Source organism: Phyllobates terribilis, unplaced genomic scaffold (assembly GCF_046119375.1).
Source record: "Phyllobates terribilis strain yellow unplaced genomic scaffold, ASM4611937v1 Scaffold_1__5_contigs__length_1240528914, whole genome shotgun sequence".
NCBI classification, from domain to species: domain Eukaryota; kingdom Metazoa; phylum Chordata; class Amphibia; order Anura; family Dendrobatidae; genus Phyllobates; species Phyllobates terribilis.
Window position 1 is genome coordinate 931,742,681 of NW_027362761.1, and position 16,808 is coordinate 931,759,488.

Below are 16,808 nucleotides of genomic sequence, written 5' to 3' on the forward strand. Positions count from 1 at the left end.
AGTTCGCAGTAGCTTAACAAGATGCTTTTAATGCCCCTCAGAAGAGTTGTGGAGGTCAGAGACGTATAGCAAGACGGATTTAATGCCCCTCAGAAGAGACGTTGAGGTCAGAGTGGTATAACAAGATGTTTTTAATGCCCATCAGAAGAAATGTGGAGGTCGCAGTAGCATAACAAGATGCATTTAATGCCCCTCAGAAGAGACGTGGAGGTCAGAGTGGTATAACAAGAAGCTTTTAATGCCCCTCAGAAGAGACGTGGAGGTCAGAGTGGAATAACAAGACGCTTTTAATGCCCCTCAGAAGAGACGTGGAGGTCAGAGTGGTATAACAAGACGCTTTTAATGCCCCTCAGAAGAGACGTGGAGTTCACAGTAGCTTAACAAGACGCTTTTAATGCCCCTCAGAAGAGATGTGGAGGTCAGAGACGTATAGCAAGACGGATTTAATGCCCCTCAGAAGAGACGTTGAGGTCAGAGTGGTATAACAAGATGGTTTTAATGCCCATCAGAAGAAATGTGGAGGTCGCAGTAGCATAACAAGATGCTTTTAATGCCCCTCAGAAGAGACGTGGAGGTCAGAGTGGTATAACAAGACGCTTTTAATGCCCCTCAGAAGAGACGTGGAGGTCGCAGTAGCTTAACAAGACGCTTTTAATGCCCCTCAGTAGAGATGTGGAGGTCAGAGTGGTATAACAAGACGGTTTTAATGCCCCTCAGAAGAGATGTGGAGGTCAGAGTGGTATAACAAGATGGGTTTAAGGCCCCTCAGAAGAGACGTGGAGGTCAGAGTGGTATAACAAGATGGTTTTAATGCCCATCAGAAGAAATGTGGAGGTCGCAGTAGCATAACAAGATGCTTTTAATGCCCCTCAGAAGAGACGTGGAGGTCAGAGTGGTATAACAAGACGCTTTTAATGCCCCTCAGAAGAGACGTGGAGGTCGCAGTAGCTTAACAAGACGCTTTTAATGCCCCTCAGTAGAGATGTGGAGGTCAGAGTGGTATAACAAGACGGTTTTAATGCCCCTCAGAAGAGACGTGGAGGTCAGAGTGGTATAACAAGATGGTTTTAATGTCCCTCAGAAGAGACGTGGAGGTCGCAGCCGCTTAACAAGACTCTTTTAATGCCCCTCAGTAGAGACGTGGAGGTCAGAGTGGTATATCAAGAAGCTTTTAATGCCCCACAGAAGAGACGTGGAGGTCGCAGTAGCTTAACATGACGCTTTAAGTGCCCATCAGTAGAGACGTGGAGGTCAGAGTGGTATAACAAGACGGTTTTAATGCCCCTCAGAAGAGACGTGGAGGTCGCAGTAGCTTAACAAGACGCTTTTAATGCCCCTCAGTAGAGACGTGGAGGTCAGAGTGGTATAACAAGACGGTTTTAATGCCCCTCAGAAGAGACGTGGAGGTCAGAGTGGTATAACAAGACGGTTTTAATGCCCCTCAGAAGAGACGTGAAGGTTAGCGTGGTATAACAAGATGCTTTAAATGCCCCTCAGAAGAGACGTGGAGGTCGCAGTAGCTTAACAAGACGATTTTAATGCCCCTCAGAAGAGACGTGGACGTCAGAGAGGTATAACAAGACGCTTTTAATGACCCTCAGAAGAGATGTGGAGGTCAGAGTGGTATAACAAGAATGTTTTAATGCCCCTCAGAAGAGACTTGGAGGTCAGAGTGGTATAACAAGATGGTTTTAATGCCCCTCAGAAGAGACGTGGAGGTCTCAGTAGCTTAACAAGATGCTTTTAATGCCCCTCACAAGAGATGTGGCGGTCAGAGTGGTATAACAAGATGGTTTTAATGCCCCTCAGAAAAGACAGTGGAGGTCAGAGTGGTATAACAAGACGGTTTTAATGCCCCTCAGAAGAGACGTGGAGGTTGCAGTAGCTTAACAAGACACTTTTAATGCCACTCAGTAGAGACGTCGAGATCAGAGTGGTATAACAAGACGCTTTTAATGCCCCTCAGAAGAGATGTCGAGGTCAGAGTGGTATAACAAGATGCTTTTAATGCCCCTCAGAAGAGACGTGGAGGCCACAGTAGCTTAACAAGACTCTTTTAATGCCTCTCAGAAGGGATGTGGAGGTCAGAGTGGTAGAACAAGATGGTTTTAATGCCCCTCAGAAGAGACGTGGAGGTCAGAGTGGTAAAACAAGACAGTTTTAATGCCCCTCAGAAGATACGTGGAGGTCGCAGTAGCTTAACAAGACGATTTTAATGCTCCTCAGAAGAGACGTGGAGGTCAGAGAGGTATAACAAGATGGTTGTAATGCCCCTCAGAAGAGACATGGAGGTCGCAGTAGCTTAACAAGAAGCTTTTAATGCCCCTCAGAAGAGACTTGGAGGTCGCAGTACTTAACAAGATGCTTTTAATGCCCCTCAGAAGAGACGTGGAGGTCAGAGTGGTATAACAAGAAGCTTTTAATGCCCCTCAGAAGAGACGTGGAGGTCGCAGTAGCTTAACAAGTAGCTTTTAATGCCCCTCAGAAGAGACTTGGAGGTCGCAGTAGCTTAACAATACGCTTTTAATGCCCCTCAGTAGAGACGTGGAGGTCAGAGTGGTATAACAAGACGGTTTTAATGCCCCTCATAAGAGACGTGGAGGTCAGAGTGGTATAACAAGACGGTTTTAATGCCCCTCAGAAGAGACGTGAAGGTTAGAGTGGTATAACAAGATGCTTTAAATGCCCCTCAGAAGAGACGTGGAGGTCAGAGAGGTATAACAAGACGCTTTTAATGCCCCTCAGAAGAGATGTGGAGGTCAGAGTGGTATAACAAGATGGGTTTAAGGCCCCTCAGAAGAGACGTGGAGGTCAGAGTGGTATAACAAGATGGTTTTAATGCCCATCAGAGGAGATGTGTAGGTCGCAGTAGCTTAGCAAGATGCTTTTAATGCCCCTCAGAAGAGACGTGGAGGTCAGAGAGGTATAACAAGACGGTTTTAATGCCCCTCAAAAGAGACGTAGAAGTCAGAGTGGTATAACAAGACGCTTTTAATGCCCCTCAGAAGAGACGTGGAGGTCAGAGTGGTATAACAAGACGCTTTTAATGCCCCTCAGAAGAGACGTGGAGGTCGCAGTAGCTTAACAAGACGCTTTTAATGCCCCTCAGAAGAGACGTGGAGGTCGCAGTAGCTTAACAAGACGCTTTTAATGCCCCACAGTAGAGACATGGAGGTCAAAGTGATATAACAAGATGGTTATAATGCCCCTCCGAAGAAAGGTGGAGGTCAGAGTGGTATAACAAGATGGTTTTAATTCCCCTCAGAAGAGACGTGGAGGTCAGAGTGGTATAACAAGACGCTTTTAATGCCCCTCAGAAGAGACGTGGTGGTCAGAGTGGTATAACAAGACGCTTTTAATGCCCCTCAGAAGAGACGTGGAGTTCGCAGTAGCTTAACAAGATGCTTTTAATGCCCCTCAGAAGAGTTGTGGAGGTCAGAGACGTATAGCAAGACGGATTTAATGCCCCTCAGAAGAGACGTTGAGGTCAGAGTGGTATAACAAGATGTTTTTAATGCCCATCAGAAGAAATGTGGAGGTCGCAGTAGCATAACAAGATGCTTTTAATGCCCCTCAGAAGAGACGTGGAGGTCAGAGTGGTATAACAAGAAGCTTTTAATGCCCCTCAGAAGAGACGTGGAGGTCAGAGTGGAATAACAAGACGCTTTTAATGCCCCTCAGAAGAGACGTGGAGGTCAGAGTGGTATAACAAGACGCTTTTAATGCCCCTCAGAAGAGACGTGGAGTTCACAGTAGCTTAACAAGACGCTTTTAATGCCCCTCAGAAGAGATGTGGAGGTCAGAGACGTATAGCAAGACGGATTTAATGCCCCTCAGAAGAGACGTTGAGGTCAGAGTGGTATAACAAGATGGTTTTAATGCCCATCAGAAGAAATGTGGAGGTCGCAGTAGCATAACAAGATGCTTTTAATGCCCCTCAGAAGAGACGTGGAGGTCAGAGTGGTATAACAAGACGCTTTTAATGCCCCTCAGAAGAGACGTGGAGGTCGCAGTAGCTTAACAAGACGCTTTTAATGCCCCTCAGTAGAGATGTGGAGGTCAGAGTGGTATAACAAGACGGTTTTAATGCCCCTCAGAAGAGGCGTGGAGGTCAGAGTGGTATAACAAGATGGTTTTAATGTCCCTCAGAAGAGACGTGGAGGTCGCAGCCGCTTAACAAGACTCTTTTAATGCCTCTCAGTAGAGACGTGGAGGTCAGAGTGGTATATCAAGAAGCTTTTAATGCCCCACAGAAGAGACGTGGAGGTCGCAGTAGCTTAACATGACGCTTTAAGTGCCCATCAGTAGAGACGTGGAGGTCAGAGTGGTATAACAAGACGGTTTTAATGCCCCTCAGAAGAGACATGGAGGTCGCAATAGCTTAACAAGACGCTTTTAATGCCCCTCAGTAGAGACGTGGAGGTCAGAGTGGTATAACAAGACGGTTTTAATGCCCCTCAGAAGAGACGTGGAGGTCAGAGTGGTATAACAAGACGGTTTTAATGCCCCTCAGAAGAGACGTGAAGGTTAGCGTGGTATAACAAGATGCTTTAAATGCCCCTCAGAAGAGACGTGGAGGTCAGAGTGGTATAACAAGACGCTTTTAATGCCGCTCAGAAGAGATGTGGAGGTCAGAGTGGTATAACAAGATGGTTTTAAGGCCCCTCAGAAGAGACGTGGAGGTCAGAGTGGTATAACAAGATGGTTTTAATGCCCATCAGAAGAGACGTGGAGGTCAGAGTGGTTTAACAAGACGGTTTTAATGCCCCTCAGAAGAGACGTGAAGGTTAGAGTGGTATAACAAGATGCTTTAAATGCCCCTCAGAAGAGACGTGGAGGTCAGAGTGGTATAACAAGACGCTTTTAATGCCCCTCAGAAGAGATGTGGAGGTCAGAGTGGTATAAAAAGATGGTTTTAAGGCCCCTCAGAAGAGACGTGGAGGTCAGAGTGGTATAACAAGATGGTTTTAATGCCCATCAGAAGAGATGTGGAGGTCGCAGTAGCTTAACAAGACGCTTTTAATGAACCTCAGAAGAGACGTGGAGGTCAGAGAGGTATAACAAGACGGTTTTAATGCCCCTCAGAAGAGACGTAGAAGTCAGAGTGGTATAACAAGACGCTTTTAATGCCCCTCAGAAGAGACGTGGATTTCAGAGTGGTATAACAAGACGCTTTTAATGCCCCTCAGAAGAGACATGGAGGTCGCAGTAGCTTAACAAGATGCTTTTAATGCCCCTCAGAAGAGACGTGGAGGTCGCAGTAGCTTAACAAGACGCTTTTAATGCCCCTCAGTAGAGACGTGGAGGTCAGAGTGGTATAAAAAGATGGTTTTAATGCCCCTCCGAAGAGAGGTGGAGGTCAGAGTGGTATAACAAGATGGTTTTAATTCCCCTCAGAAGAGACGTGGAGGTTAGAGTTGTATAATAAGATTCTTTAAATGCCCCACAGAAGAGACGTGGAGGTCGCAGTAGCTTAACATGACGCTTAAGTGCCCATCAGTAGAGACGTGGAGGTCAGAGTGGTATAACAAGACGGTTTTAATGCCCCTCAGAAGAGACGTGGAGGTCGCAGCAGCTTAACAAGACGCTTTAAGTGCCCATCAGTAGAGACGTGGAGGTCAGAGTGGTATAACAAGACGGTTTTAATGCCCCTCAGAAGAGACGTGGAGGTTGCAGTAGCTTAACAAGACTCTTTTAATGCCCCTCAGAAGAGACGTGGACGTCAGAGAGGTATAACAAGACGCTTTTAATGACCCTCAGAAGAGATGTGGAGGTCAGAGTGGTATAACAAGAAGGTTTTAATGCCCCTCAGAAGAGACTTGGAGGTCAGAGTGGTATAACAAGATGGTTTTAATGCCCCTCAGAAGAGACGTGGAGGTCTCAGTAGCTTAACAAGATGCTTTTAATGCCCCTCACAAGAGATGTGGCGGTCAGAGTGGTATAACAAGATGGTTTTAATGCCCCTCAGAAAAGACGTGGAGGTCAGAGTGGTATAACAAGACGTTTTTAATGCCCCTCAGAAGAGACGTGGAGGTTGCAGTAGCTTAACAAGACACTTTTAATGCCACTCAGTAGAGACGTCGAGATCAGAGTGGTATAACAAGACGCTTTTAATGCCCCTCAGAAGAGATGTCGAGGTCAGAGTGGTATAACAAGATGCTTTTAATGCCCCTCAGAAGAGACGTGGACGCCACAGTAGCTTAACAAGACTCTTTTAATGCCTCTCAGAAGGGATGTGGAGGTCAGAGTGGTAGAACAAGACGGTTTTAATGCCCCTCAGAAGAGACGTGGAGGTCAGAGTGGTAAAACAAGACAGTTTTAATGCCCCTCAGAAGATACGTGGAGGTCGCAGTAGCTTAACAAGACGATTTTAATGCTCCCTCAGAAGAGACGTGGAGGTCAGAGAGGTATAACAAGATGGTTGTAATGCCCCTCAGAAGAGACATGGAGGTCACAGTAGCTTAACAAGAAGCTTTTAATGCCCCTCAGAAGAGACTTGGAGGTCGCAGTACTTAACAAGATGCTTTTAATGCCCCTCAGAAGAGACGTGGAGGTCAGAGTGGTATAACAAGAAGCTTTTAATGCCCCTCAGAAGAGACGTGGAGGTCGCAGTAGCTTAACAAGTAGCTTTTAATGCCCCTCAGAAGAGACTTGGAGGTCGCAGTAGCTTAACAAGACGCTTTTAATGCCCCTCAGTAGAGACGTGGAGGTCAGAGTGGTATAACAAGACGGTTTAATGCCCCTCATAAGAGACGTGGAGGTCAGAGTGGTATAACAAGACGGTTTTAATGCCCCTCAGAAGAGACTTGAAGGTTAGAGTGGTATAACAAGATGCTTTAAATGCCCCTCAGAAGAGACGTGGAGGTCAGAGAGGTATAACAAGACGCTTTTAATGCCCCTCAGAAGAGATGTGGAGGTCAGAGTGGTATAACAAGACGCTTTTAATGCCCCTCAGAAGAGACGTGGAGGTCGCAGTAGCTTAACAAGACGCTTTTAATGACCCTCAGAAGAGACGTGGAGGTCGCAGTAGCTTAACAAGACGCTTTTAATGCCCCTCAGTAGAGACGTGGAGGTCAAAGTGATATAACAAGATGGTTTTAATGCCCCTCCGAAGAAAGGTGGAGGACAGAGTGGTATAACAAGATGGTTTTAATTCCCCTCAGAAGAGACGTGGAGGTCAGAGTGGTATAACAAGACGCTTTTAATGCCCCTCAGAAGAGACGTGGAGGTCAGAGTGGTATAACAAGACGCTTTTAATGCCCCTCAGAAGAGACGTGGAGTTCGCAGTAGCTTAACAAGATGCTTTTAATGCCCCTCAGAAGAGTTGTGGAGGTCAGAGACGTATAGCAAGACGGATTTAATGCCCCTCAGAAGAGACGTTGAGGTCAGAGTGGTATAACAAGATGTTTTTAATGCCCATCAGAAGAAATGTGGAGGTCGCAGTAGCATAACAAGATGCTTTTAATGCCCCTCAGAAGAGACGTGGAGGTCAGAGTGGTATAACAAGAAGCTTTTAATGCCCCTCAGAAGAGACGTGGAGGTCAGAGTGGAATAACAAGACGCTTTTAATGCCCCTCAGAAGAGACGTGGAGGTCAGAGTGGTATAACAAGACGCTTTTAATGCCCCTCAGAAGAGACGTGGAGTTCACAGTAGCTTAACAAGACGCTTTTAATGCCCCTCAGAAGAGATGTGGAGGTCAGAGACGTATAGCAAGACGGATTTAATGCCCCTCAGAAGAGACGTTGAGGTCAGAGTGGTATAACAAGATGGTTTTAATGCCCATCAGAAGAAATGTGGAGGTCGCAGTAGCATAACAAGATGCTTTTAATGCCCCTCAGAAGAGACGTGGAGGTCAGAGTGGTATAACAAGACGCTTTTAATGCCCCTCAGAAGAGACATGGAGGTCGCAGTAGCTTAACAAGACGCTTTTAATGCCCCTCAGTAGAGATGTGGAGGTCAGAGTGGTATAACAAGACGGTTTTAATGCCCCTCAGAAGAGACGTGGAGGTCAGAGTGGTATAACAAGATGGTTTTAATGTCCCTCAGAAGAGACGTGGAGGTCGCAGCCGCTTAACAAGACTCTTTTAATGCCCTCAGTAGAGACGTGGAGGTCAGAGTGGTATATCAAGAAGCTTTTAATGCCCCACAGAAGAGACGTGGAGGTCGCAGTAGCTTAACATGACGCTTTAAGTGCCCATCAGTAGAGACGTGGAGGTCAGAGTGGTATAACAAGACGGTTTTAATGCCCCTCAGAAGAGACGTGGAGGTCACAGTAGCTTAACAAGACGCTTTAAGTGCCCATCAGTAGAGACGTGGAGGTCAGAGTGGTATAACAAGACGGTTTTAATGCCCATCAGAAGAGATGTGGAGGTCGCAGTAGCTTAGCAAGATGCTTTTAATGCCCCTCAGAAGAGACGTGGAGGTCAGAGAGGTATAACAAGACGGTTTTAATGCCCCTCAGAAGAGACGTAGAAGTCAGAGTGGTATAACAAGACGCTTTTAATGCCCCTCAGAAGAGACGTGGAGGTCAGAGTGGTATAACAAGACGCTTTTAATGCCCCTCAGAAGAGACGTGGAGGTCGCAGTAGCTTAACAAGACGCTTTTAATGCCCCTCAGTAGAGACGTGGAGGTCAGAGTGGTATAACAAGATGGTTTTAATTCCCCTCAGAAGAGACGTGGAGGTTAGAGTTGTATAATAAGATGCTTTAAATGCCCCTCAGAAGAGACTTGGAGGTCAGAGTGGTATAACAAGACGCTTTTAATGCCCCTCAGAAGAGACGTGGAGGTCAGAGTGGTATAACAAGACGCTTTTAATGCCCGTTAGAAGAGACGTGGAGTTCGCAGTAGCTTAACAAGACGCTTTTAATGCCCCTCAGAAGAGATGTGGAGGTCAGAGATGTATAGCAAGACGGATTTAATGCCCGTCAGAAGAGACGTGGAGGTCAGAGTGGTATAACAAGACGCTTTTAATGCCCCTCAGAAGAGACGTGGAGGTCGCAGTAGCTTAACAAGACGCTTTTAATGCCCCTCAGTAGAGACGTGGAGGTCAGAGTGGTATAAAAAGATGGTTTTAATCCCCCTCCGAAGAGAGGTGGAGGTCAGAGTGGTATAACAAGATGGTTTTAATTCCCCTCAGAAGAGACGTGGAGGTTAGAGTTGTATAATAAGATGCTTTAAATGCCCCACAGAAGAGACGTGGAGGTCGCAGTAGCTTAACATGACGCTTAAGTGCCCATCAGTAGAGACGTGGAGGTCAGAGTGGTATAACAAGACGGTTTTAATGCCCCTCAGAAGAGACGTGGAGGTCGCAGCAGCTTAACAAGACGCTTTAAGTGCCCATCAGTAGAGACGTGGAGGTCAGAGTGGTATAACAAGACTGTTTTAATGCCCCTCAGAAGAGACGTGGAGGTCGCAGTAGCTTAACAAGACGATTTTAATGCCCCTCAGAAGAGACGTGGACGTCAGAGAGGTATAACAAGACGCTTTTAATGACCCTCAGAAGAGATGTGGAGGTCAGAGTGGTATAACAAGAAGGTTTTAATGCCCCTCAGAAGAGACTTGGAGGTCAGAGTGGTATAACAAGATGGTTTTAATGCCCCTCAGAAGAGACGTGGAGGTCTCAGTAGCTTAACAAGATGCTTTTAATGCCCCTCACAAGAGATGTGGCGGTCAGAGTGGTATAACAAGATGGTTTTAATGCCCCTCAGAAAAGACGTGGAGGTCAGAGTGGTATAACAAGACGTTTTTAATGCCCCTCAGAAGAGATGTCGAGGTCAGAGTGGTAAAACAAGATGCTTTTAATGCCCCTCAGAAGAGACGTGGACGCCTCAGTAGCTTAACAAGACTCTTTTAATGCCTCTCAGAAGGGATGTGGAGGTCAGAGTGGTAGAACAAGACGGTTTTAATGCCCCTCAGAAGAGACGTGGAGGTCAGAGTGGTAAAACAAGACAGTTTTAATGCCCCTCAGAAGATACGTGGAGGTCGCAGTAGCTTAACAAGACGATATTAATGCTCCTCAGAAGAGACGTGGAGGTCAGAGAGGTATAACAAGACGATTTTAATGCCCCTCAGAAGAGATGTGGAGGTCAGAGTGGTATAACAAGACGCTTTTAATGCCCCTCAGAAGAGACGTGGAGGTCGCAGTAGCTTAACAAGACGCTTTTAATGCCCCTCAGAAGAGACGTGGAGGTCGCAGTAGCTTAACAAGAGGCTTTTAATGCCCCTCAGTAGAGACGTGGAGGTCAAAGTGATATAACAAGATGGTTTTAATGCCCCTCCGAAGAAAGGTGGAGGTCAGAGTGGTATAACAAGATGGTTTTAATTCCCCTCAGAAGAGACGTGGAGGTCAGAGTGGTATAACAAGACGCTTTTAATGCCCCTCAGAAGAGACGTGGAGGTCAGAGTGGTATAACAAGACGCTTTTAATGCCCCTCAGAAGAGACGTGGAGTTCGCAGTAGCTTAACAAGATGCTTTTAATGCCCCTCAGAACAGTTGTGGAGGTCAGAGACGTATAGCAAGACGGATTTAATGCCCCTCAGAAGAGACGTTGAGGTCAGAGTGGTATAACAAGATGTTTTTAATGCCCATCAGAAGAAATGTGGAGGTCGCAGTAGCATAACAAGATGCTTTTAATGCCCCTCAGAAGAGACGTGGAGGTCAGAGTGGTATAACAAGATGCTTTTAATGCCCCTCAGAAGAGACGTGGAGGTCAGAGTGGAATAACAAGACGCTTTTAATGCCCCTCAGAAGAGACGTGGAGGTCAGAGTGGTATAACAAGACGCTTTTAATGCCCCTCAGAAGAGACGTGGAGTTCACAGTAGCTTAACAAGACGCTTTTAATGCCCCTCAGAAGAGATGTGGAGGTCAGAGACGTATAGCAAGACGGATTTAATGCCCCTCAGAAGAGACGTTGAGGTCAGAGTGGTATAACAAGACGGTTTTAATGCCCATCAGAAGAAATGTGGAGGTCGCAGTAGCATAACAAGATGCTTTTAATGCCCCTCAGAAGAGACGTGGAGGTCAGAGTGGAATAACAAGACGCTTTTCATGCCCCTCAGAAGAGACGTGGAGGTCACAGTAGCTTAACAAGACGGTTTTAATGCCCCTCAGAAGAGACGTGGAGGTCAGAGTGGTATAACAAGATGGTTTTAATGTCCCTCAGAAGAGACGTGGAGGTCGCAGCCGCTTAACAAGACTCTTTTAATGCCCTCAGTAGAGACGTGGAGGTCAGAGTGGTATATCAAGAAGCTTTTAATGCCCCACAGAAGAGACGTGGAGGTCGCAGTAGCTTAACATGACGCTTTAAGTGCCCATCAGTAGAGACGTGGAGGTCAGAGTGGTATAACAAGACGGTTTTAATGCCCCTCAGAAGAGACGTGGAGGTCACAGTAGCTTAACAAGACGCTTTAAGTGCCCATCAGTAGAGACGTGGAGGTCAGAGTGGTATAACAAGACGGTTTTAATGCCCATCAGAAGAGATGTGGAGGTCGCAGTAGCTTAGCAAGATGCTTTTAATGCCCCTCAGAAGAGACGTGGAGGTCAGAGAGGTATAACAAGACGGTTTTAATGCCCCTCAGAAGAGACGTAGAAGTCAGAGTGGTATAACAAGACGCTTTTAATGCCCCTCAGAAGAGACGTGGAGGTCAGAGTGGTATAACAAGACGCTTTTAATGCCCCTCAGAAGAGACGTGGAGGTCGCAGTAGCTTAACAAGACGCTTTTAATGCCCCTCAGAAGAGACGTGGAGGTCGCAGTAGCTTAACAAGACGCTTTTAATGCCCCTCAGTAGAGACGTGGAGGTCAGAGTGGTATAACAAGATGGTTTTAATGCCCCTCCGAAGAGAGGTGGAGGTCAGAGTGGTATAACAAGATGGTTTTAATTCCCCTCAGAAGAGACGTGGAGGTTAGAGTTGTATAATAAGATGCTTTAAATGCCCCTCAGAAGAGACTTGGAGGTCAGAGTGGTATAACAAGACGCTTTTAATGCCCCTCAGAAGAGACGTGGAGGTCAGAGTGGTATAACAAGACGCTTTTAATGCCCCTCAGAAGAGACGTGGAGTTCGCAGTAGCTTAACAAGACGCTTTTAATGCCCCTCAGAAGAGATGTGGAGGTCAGAGATGTATAGCAAGACGGATTTAATGCCCGTCAGAAGAGACGTTGAGGTCAGAGTGGTATAACAAGATGGTTTTAATGCCCATCAGAAGAAATGTGGAGGTCGCAGTAGCATAACAAGATGCTTTTAATGCCCCTCAGAAGAGACGTGGAGGTCAGAGTGGTATAACAAGAAGCTTTTAATGCCCTCAGAAGAGACGTGGAGGTCAGAGTGGTATAACAAGATGCTTTTAATGCCCCTCAGAAGAGACGTGGAGGTCAGAGTGGTATAACAAGACGCTTGAAGTGCCCATCAGTAGAGACGTGGAGGTCAGAGTGGTATAACAAGACGTTTTAATGCCCATCAGAAGAGATGTGAAGGTCGCAGTAGCTTAACAAGATGCTTTTAATGCCCCTCAGAAGAGACGTGGAGGTCAGAGAGGTATAACAAGACGGTTTTAATGCCCCTCAGAAGAGACGTAGAAGTCAGAGTGGTATAACAAGACACTTTTAATGCCCCTCAAAAGAGACATGGAGGTCAGAGTGGTATAACAAGACGCTTTTAATGCCCCTCAGAAGAGACGTGGAGGTCGCAGTAGCTTAACAAGACACTTTTAATGCCCCTCAGAAGAGACATGGAGGTCGCAGTAGCTTAACAAAACGCTTTTAATGCCCCTCAGTAGAGACGTGGAGGTCAGAGTGGTATAACAAGATGGTTTTAATGCCCCTCCGAAGAGAGGTGGAGGTCAGAGTGGTATAACAAGATGGTTTTAATTCCCCTCAGAAGAGACGTGGAGGTTAGAGTTGTATAATAAGATGCTTTAAATGCCCCTCAGAAGAGACGTGGAGGTCAGAGTGGTATAACAAGACGCTTTTAATGCCCCTCAGAAGAGACGTGGAGGTCAGAGTGGTATAACAAGACGCTTTTAATGCCCCTCAGAAGAGACGTGGAGGTCAGAGTGGTATAACAAGACGCTTTTAATGCCCCTCAGAAGAGACGTGGAGGTCAGAGTGGTATAACAAGACGCTTTTAATGCCCCTCAGAAGAGACGTAGAAGTCAGAGTGGTATAACAAGACGCTTTTAATGCCCCTCAGAAGAGACGTGGAGGTCAGAGTGGTATAACAAGACGCTTTTAATGCCCCTCAGAAGAGACGTGGAGGTCGCAGTAGCTTAACAAGACGCTTTTAATGCCCCTCAGAAGAGACGTGGAGGTCGCAGTAGCTTAACAAGACGCTTTTAATGCCCCTCAGTAGAGACGTGGAGGTCAGAGTGGTATAACAAGATGGTTTTAATGCCCCTCCGAAGAGAGGTGGAGGTCAGAGTGGTATAACAAGATGGTTTTAATTCCCCTCAGAAGAGACGTGGAGGTTAGAGTTGTATAATAAGATGCTTTAAATGCCCCTCAGAAGAGACTTGGAGGTCAGAGTGGTATAACAAGACGCTTTTAATGCCCCTCAGAAGAGACGTGGAGGTCAGAGTGGTATAACAAGACGCTTTTAATGCCCCTCAGAAGAGACGTGGAGTTCGCAGTAGCTTAACAAGACGCTTTTAATGCCCCTCAGAAGAGATGTGGAGGTCAGAGATGTATAGCAAGACGGATTTAATGCCCGTCAGAAGAGACGTTGAGGTCAGAGTGGTATAACAAGATGGTTTTAATGCCCATCAGAAGAAATGTGGAGGTCGCAGTAGCATAACAAGATGCTTTTAATGCCCCTCAGAAGAGACGTGGAGGTCAGAGTGGTATAACAAGAAGCTTTTAATGCCCTCAGAAGAGACGTGGAGGTCAGAGTGGTATAACAAGATGCTTTTAATGCCCCTCAGAAGAGACGTGGAGGTCAGAGTGGTATAACAAGACGCTTGAAGTGCCCATCAGTAGAGACGTGGAGGTCAGAGTGGTATAACAAGACGTTTTAATGCCCATCAGAAGAGATGTGAAGGTCGCAGTAGCTTAACAAGATGCTTTTAATGCCCCTCAGAAGAGACGTGGAGGTCAGAGAGGTATAACAAGACGGTTTTAATGCCCCTCAGAAGAGACGTAGAAGTCAGAGTGGTATAACAAGACACTTTTAATGCCCCTCAAAAGAGACATGGAGGTCAGAGTGGTATAACAAGACGCTTTTAATGCCCCTCAGAAGAGACGTGGAGGTCGCAGTAGCTTAACAAGACACTTTTAATGCCCCTCAGAAGAGACATGGAGGTCGCAGTAGCTTAACAAAACGCTTTTAATGCCCCTCAGTAGAGACGTGGAGGTCAGAGTGGTATAACAAGATGGTTTTAATGCCCCTCCGAAGAGAGGTGGAGGTCAGAGTGGTATAACAAGATGGTTTTAATTCCCCTCAGAAGAGACGTGGAGGTTAGAGTTGTATAATAAGATGCTTTAAATGCCCCTCAGAAGAGACGTGGAGGTCAGAGTGGTATAACAAGACGCTTTTAATGCCCCTCAGAAGAGACGTGGAGGTCAGAGTGGTATAACAAGACGCTTTTAATGCCCCTCAGAAGAGACGTGGAGGTCAGAGTGGTATAACAAGACGCTTTTAATGCCCCTCAGAAGAGACGTGGAGTTCGCAGTAGCTTAACAAGACGCTTTTAATGCCCCTCAGAAGAGATGTGGAGGTCAGAGACGTATAGCAAGACGGATTTAATGCCCGTCAGAAGAGACGTGGAGGTCAGAGTGGTATAACAAGAAGCTTTTAATGCCCCTCAGAAGAGACGTGGAGGTCAGAGTGGTATAACAAGATGCTTTTAATGCCCCTCAGAAGAGACGTGGAGGTCAGAGTGGTATAACAAGACGCTTGAAGTGCCCATCAGTAGAGACGTGGAGGTCAGAGTGGTATAACAAGACGGTTTTAATGCCCATCAGAAGAGATGTGAAGGTCGCAGTAGCTTAACAAGATGCTTTTAATGCCCCTCAGAAGAGACGTGGAGGTCAGAGAGGTATAACAAGACGGTTTTAATGTCAGTCAGAAGAGACGTGGAGGTCAGAGTGGTATAACAAGACGCTTTTAATGCACCTCAGAAGAGACGTGGAGGTCAGAGTGGTATAACAAGACGGTTTTAATGCCCCTCAGAAGAGACGTGGAGGTCGAAGGAGCTTAACAAGACGATTTTAATGCCCCTCAGAAGAGACGTGGAGGTCGCAGTAGCTTAACAAGACTCTTTTAATGCCCCTCAGTAGAGACGTGGAGGTCAGAGTGGTATAACAAAATGGTTTTAATGCCCCTCAGAAGAGACGTGGAGGTTAGAGTGGTATAACAAGACGCTTTAAATGACCCTCAGAAGAGACGTGGAGGTCAGAATGGTATAACAAGACGCTTTTAATGCCCCTCAGAAGAGACGTGGAGGTCAGAGCGGTATAACAAGACACTTTTAATGCCCCTCAGAAGAGACGTGGAGGTCGCAGTAGCTTAACAAGATGCTTTTAATGCCCCTCAGTAGAGACGTGGAGGTCAGAGTGGTATAACAAGACGGTTTTAATGCCCCTCAGAAGAGAGGTGGAGGTCAGAGTGGTACAACAAGATGGTTTTAATTCCCCTCAGAAGAGACGTGGAGGTTAGTGTTGTATAATAAGATGCTTTAAATGCCCCTCAGAAGAGACGTGGAGGTCAGAGTGGTATAACAAGACGCTTTTAATGCCCCTCAGAAGAGAAGTGGAGGTCAGAGTGGTATAACAAGAAGCTTTTAATGCCCCTCAGAAGAGACGTGGAGTTCGCAGTAGCTTAACAAGACGCTTTTATTGCCCCTCAGAAGAGACTTGGAGGTCGCAGTAGCTTAACAAGACAGTTTTAATGCCCCTCAGAAGATACGTGGACGTCGCAGTATCTTAACAAGACGATTTTAATGCCCCTCAGAAGAGACGTGGAGGTCAGAGAGGTATAACAAGATGGTTGTAATGCCCCTCAGAAGAGACGTGGAGGTCAGAGTGGTATAACAAGATGGTTTTAATGCCCATCAGAAGAGACGTGGAGGTCAGAGTGGTTTAACAAGACGGTTTTAATGCCCCTCAGAAGAGACGTGAAGGTTAGAGTGGTATAACAAGATGCTTTAAATGCCCCTCAGAAGAGACGTGGAGGTCAGAGTGGTATAACAAGACGCTTTTAATGCCCCTCAGAAGAGATGTGGAGGTCAGAGTGGTATAACAAGATGGTTTTAAGGCCCCTCAGAAGAGACGTGGAGGTCAGAGTGGTATAACAAGATGGTTTTAATGCCCATCAGAAGAGACGTGGAGGTCAGAGTGGTTTAACAAGACGCTTTTAATGCCCCTCAGAAGAGACGTGAAGGTTAGAGTGGTATAACAAGATGCTTTAAATGCCCCTCAGAAGAGACGTGGAGGTCAGAGTGGTATAACAAGACGCTTTTAATGCGCCTCAGAAGAGATGTGGAGGTCAGAGTGATATAAAAAGATGGTTTTAAGGCCCCTCAGAAGAGACGTGGAGGTCAGAGTGCTATAACAAGATGGTTTAAATGCCCATCAGAAGAGATGTGGAGGTCGCAGTAGCTTAACAAGACGCTTTTAATGCCCCTCAGAAGAGACGTGGAGGTCAGAGTGGTATAACAAGACGCTTTTAATGCCCCTCAGAAGAGACATGGAGGTCGCAGTAGCTTAACAAGATGCTTTTAATGCCCCTCAGAAGAGACGTGGAGGTCGCAGTAGCTTAACAAGACGCTTTTAATGCCCCTCAGTAGAGACGTGGAGGTCAGAGTGGTATAACAAG